Source organism: Triticum aestivum, chromosome 3D (genome assembly GCF_018294505.1).
Source record: "Triticum aestivum cultivar Chinese Spring chromosome 3D, IWGSC CS RefSeq v2.1, whole genome shotgun sequence".
NCBI classification, from domain to species: domain Eukaryota; kingdom Viridiplantae; phylum Streptophyta; class Magnoliopsida; order Poales; family Poaceae; genus Triticum; species Triticum aestivum.
The window spans coordinates 241,999,414-242,005,150 of record NC_057802.1 but is presented as its reverse complement, the minus strand read 5'-3'; positions in this window follow the sequence as shown (position 1 = coordinate 242,005,150).

Genomic DNA, 5,737 nt, shown 5'->3' with positions numbered 1-5,737 from the left:
CCACCGATCCATATCCATATACTACCACCGCTGCCATATACCACCACCATATATCCACCACCAATCCGAGTTCCTTTCTTATTAGGTTTGTTTTCGAGATCCATCTAATTTCCGATTCGTGTTTCCTTGCCTGAGTAGGTTTCGGAAAAAAAATCTAGAGACCCTCGGGCAGTTTTTAGGCCAAAATTTCGGCGACCGAAAATATTTTCTCCCTATCCTATTTTTAGGCTTTTCCGAGTCTTTTGAGACACTCTCCATCATAGTGATTTTTTGTCGCACTTTTTCGTCGTCGCTGCCCTGATTTTCGAAAAAAGTCAAAAAAAATTCGTGCCCATCCTGTCAGTTTGACCTAGGAAGAGTTTTGAGACACTTGCCATTATAGTGTTTTTTCGCAAAAAAAAGAGGAGCGAAAAAAGAGCGCCAAAAAAACAGAGCGATTTTTTCCAGAGTGTGCTTTTCCCTTGTTTACGTGCAGCGCCGTGATTTTGTTAGTGTTCTAGACTCGCGTCTCTAGCACGGTCTAGACTAGGACCAGCGCAGTACCGTCATTGAGCATTTATTCAACTTTGCATATCTGAATTAATTATTGCTGACCCTTTTTGCTACCATATTATAAGCCGTCCCAGCTCCACATACATCTACATCGTGCGTTTGACTCTCCTGGTAATCGCTCTATCCAAGCTTTGAGAGTTTTGACTACATCGGTTGCCGATCACCGCCTGCTGCTGGGTAAGAACTGGTAAGAATTTGAGATTTGCTTGACGGATTTGTGACACCCACCACCACCACCCTTGTTAGTAGTCTGTAGAATCATATTCTTGTGTGTTTCTATTGCTGCTAACCATGCCAGGATCACAAGCCGACGAGATTGACTGGGAGAACTTAACGAACAAGGAGCTTCATGATAAGTTTCAGCAAATGATGACTGAACAGGTGCAAGATGTGCTGAACAATTTTGAAGAGACCATGGATAAGATCACTGGCCTTGAGAAGACGTTCGAAACAAAGCTCGATAACAGATTTAATGAACTGCTTGCACGTCTTCCACCACCGGCTGCACCTGCCGCACCTCTACAACAACAACAACAACGACTACGTCCACGTCGCGAAACAGCCCCCCGCCGAGCGAGCCGTGTCCTTCTTCAGCCTGGCCAAACTGTTGGTGCTGCTGTTGATACTTCTGCGGCTCCTGCTGCTGATGAGGAGGATGATTATGCGGGAGATTACGAGGATGAGGTTGATCAAAATCAGAACTACGTGCAACCACCAGCACCACAACCACCAGGTCGTCCACATGCAAATAATCACTATGGTAGGGCTCTCCCTCAGGTACGAGATCATGACCATCTTCCTAAACTCAAATTGAATATTCCACCATTTGAGGGTAGATATGTTCCTGATATATATCTTACTTGGGAGTTAGAAACCGAACAACGTTTTACATGTTTAGAATATCCCGATGAGAGACGTGTTGCTGCTGCACTTTGTGCTTTCACTAGTTTTGCTTGTGTATGGTGGTCTGAACATTGTAGATTATATCCGAATAATATTCCAACTACTTGGGCAGCTTTGAAAACTGCTATGCGTACTCGTTGGGTTCCACCGTATTATCAACGCGAATTACTTCAAAAATTGCAGCGTTTAAGACAAGGAAAACATTCTGTAGAGGAATATTATCAGGAATTACGAACTGGCATGATTAGATGCGGTATTGTTGAGGATGATGAAGCTATGCTTGCACGTTTTATGGGTGGATTAAATAGAGAGATTCAGACCATTCTAGAGTATAAGGAGTACAATAATATCACTCGTTTATTCCATCTTGCTTGTAAAGCTGAACGTGAAGTGCAGGATCGACAGGCATTGGCGCGAACTAATTTTTCTGTAGATCGACCTTCATCATGGACTGCACGTGCATCCTCTACTTCCACTACACTGCCACCTCCAACCGTGATACAAGAAAGCAGGCACAACCACCACTATCTGCCAAGAGGACACCTGCCGGGCCTGCACAGAGCTCTTCTTCCATGGCATCAACAGGGCATACAAGTGATATTATTTGTCGTCGTTGTAAGGGAAGAGGTCATTATGCGAGAGAATGCAAATCCCAGCGTGTGATGATTGCTACTGAGGATGGTGGGTATGAGTCCGCTAGTAGAAACAATCAGTATACTCTTGTTCATAAGGATAAAAATATTACTTTGCTTCCTATGACTCCTGATTCCATTTTGAAAGATGATATTAATAGAGCTAATAAAGCAAAACATGAGAAAAATAAGAGAGAAAATCAGATTGTGGCACAAGAATTTGAGCAACAAATGAAGCCTAATAATAAACCATCTAGTGTTGCTTCTGAAATTAAATTGAAAAGTGCATGTTTACTTGCCACTAAATCTGATATTGATGAGCTAGATTTCAACAAATCTGTTTGCTATGCTTTTGTGTGCAAAGAGGCATTATTTTCATTCGAGGACGTGCCTTCCTCTTTGCCCCCAGCTGTCAGTAACATTTTGCAGGAGTTCGCTGACGTCTTCCCACAAGACGTGCCACCGGGATTACCACCTATTCGAGGGATTGAGCATCAAATTGATTTAATTCCCGGTGCATCGCTACCCAACCGTGCACCATACCGTACCAATCCAGAGGAGACGAAGGAGATTATGCGTCAAGTACAGGAGCTGCTCGACAAAGGTTATATACGCGAATCTCTTAGTCCTTGTGCTGTTCCTATTATACTAGTGCCTAAAAAGGATGGTACGTCGCGTATGTGTGTTGATTGTAGAGGCAGTAATAATATTACTATTCGTTATCGTCATCCTATTCCTAGGCTAGATGATATGCTTGATGAATTGAGTGGCTCTACAGTATTCTCCAAAGTTGATTTGCGTAGTGGATACCATCAAATTCGTATGAAATTGGGAGATGAATGGAAAACAGCATTTAAAACTAAGTTTGGTTTATATGAGTGGTTAGTCATGCCTTTTGGGTTAACTAATGCACCTAGTACTTTCATGAGACTAATGAACGAAGTTTTACGTGCTTTCATTGGACGATTTGTGGTAGTCTATTTTGATGATATACTGATTTATAGCAAATCTTTGGAAGAACATTTGGAACATTTACATGCTGTTTTTATTGCTCTACGTGATGCACGTTTGTTTGGTAACCTTGGGAAGTGCACCTTTTGCACCGACCGAGTATCTTTTCTTGGCTATGTTGTTACTCCACAGGGAATTGAAGTTGATGAAGCCAAGATTGAAGCTATTGAGAGTTGGCCGCAGCCCAAAATGGTCACACAAGTGAGGAGTTTTCTTGGACTCGCTGGTTTCTATAGGCGTTTGTAAGAGATTTTAGCACCATTGCTGCACCTCTCAATGAGCTTACAAAGAAGGATGTGCCTTTTGTTTGGGGTACCGCACAGGAAGAAGCCTTCACGGTGTTGAAAGATAAGTTGACACATGCTCCTTTACTCCAACTTCCTGATTTTAATAAGACTGTTAATGTTGTTATAAAAGCGATGATGCTGTTAATGTTGCTGATTTGTTCTTTCATGAAATTATTCGCTTGCATGGTGTGCCAAATACTATTGTTTCTGATCGTGATACTAATTTTCTTAGCCACTTTTGGAGATATTTATGGGCTAAGTTGGGGACTAAACTGCTTTTTAGTACTACTTGTCACCCCCAAACTGATGGACAAACTGAAGTAGTCAATAGAACTTTGTCTACTGTGCTTAGGGCTGTTTTGAAGAATAATAAGAAAATGTGGGAAGAATGCTTGCCTCATATTGAATCTTCTTATAATCGTTCATTGCATTCTACTACTAAGATGTGCCCTTTTGAAATTGTGTATGGTTTTCTACCTCGTGCACCTATTGATTTGTTGCCTCTTCCATCTTCGGAGAAGGTAAATTTTGATGCTAAACAACGTGCTGATTTGATCTTAAAAATGCATGAGTTAACTAAGGAAAACATTGAGCGTATGAATGCTAAATATAAACTTGCTGGAGATAAGGGTAGAAAATTTGTCTTTGCACTTGGAGATCTTGTTCAGTTACATTTGCGTAAGAATAGGTTTCCTAATTTGTGCAAATCTAAGTTAATGCCACGTGCTGATGGTCATTTTAAGGTTTTAGAGAAAATAAACGATAATGCATATAAACTTGAGCTGCCTGCAGATTTTGGGGTTAGTCCCACTTTTAACATTGCAGATTTGAAGCCTTATTTGGGTGAGGAAGATGAGCTTTCGTCGAGGACGACTTCATTTCAAGAAGGGGAGGATGATGAGGATATCAATAGCACTGTTACACCCACAGCCCCTACTACTACATATACTGGACCAATTACTAGAGCTCGTGCATGCCAATTAAATTATCAGGTACTTTCGTTTCTTGGTAATGATTCTAATGTTCATGAGAATATGATGTTGCCTAAACTGGATACATTTGTTTTGCTTACAAATGAAGGGCCTGGCATGGATAAGAGGGATGAACATTGGAGCAAGACCAACCATGGAGATGATGGCATGCGCAAGGGGAACAAGAACGAAGTTACAAGTGATGATTTCAGGACTTTGAAGCCACCATAACGAGTGCATGAAGCCTTGGACGAAATATACATGATGCCACTTCATAAATTTCGTCCAGAGGCTATTCTAGGTGCTGCGTCACCTTATTATTGGGCCAGGCCCATGTAATTTCGAAATACATAAGTATAGGCTATTTTTAGAGTCCGTATGTGTGGGGAAACAAGAGTTAGGGTTGGTTTCGGACCCCTCCTCCAAGGGCCACGAAATTCCCCCCTCTTCCTCCATATATACAACCCTTAGGGCGTCGTTTAGACTTTGGGTTTTGTTTAGATTAAAAGTTCGCCATAGCTGCAACTTCGCGTACTTCGTTTGTGTTCAACGACCAGACAAAGGCGTCACAGAACCCCACCTTGATCAATAAAGCTTTCCTCTAATATTCGCAATATCCAGATTGCAATCTTAGTTTCTTGCTTGTTCTTCGTTTGCCTGTAGGAAACATGTAACAGCCCAAATTGTCAATTTGGAATGTTATACATAGATCATTCATGCATATCATATTTTGTTGCATTTCGTTTCGCGATCCTCGAAATTCTAAGCAACTCAAGGACCCTCGGAGAGAGTTGGGGATTTCCCTGTTTTCATATTTGAATCTTATCAAATATTGAAACGAGGATTATTTGTTTTAATTATTTTTCTCTTCGAAAATATTTCATATTAAAACATATGAGAGGAGATAATATGACTTCTCCAAACTAAATGAAATATTGGAGGAAAAATATTAAAATCAAATATTTGATTTTATTCGGATTTTATTGTTATTTTATTTTCATTAGAAAAATTGCATGTTTTCAAAATTGCATTTTAGGGCCAAGAAAATGTTCATCTTGTTCTAAATATTTGATTTAGACGGTGAAAATTTGTTTTGGCATTTTTAGATTTTTATTTATTTTTATAGGATTTATTTTTGGCGGAATCAGTTTTTTTCCTTAAAAAAAAGAGAGAGCCCGCCGGACCGAATTGGGCCGAGGCCCAGCTGGCCCAGCCGCCCCGCGACCGCCACGCCGCCGTCGCCGTGGCCGAGTCGGCCACACCCCCTGCCCCCTCCCGCAAGCCACCACCCCCCTTTAAAAGCCGACCCGGGCCCCCCTGGAGCCCCAAGCCGGAGCCGGAGCCGCCGCAAGCCGCCCGCCCCGCCGCCTTGCGCCGCTGC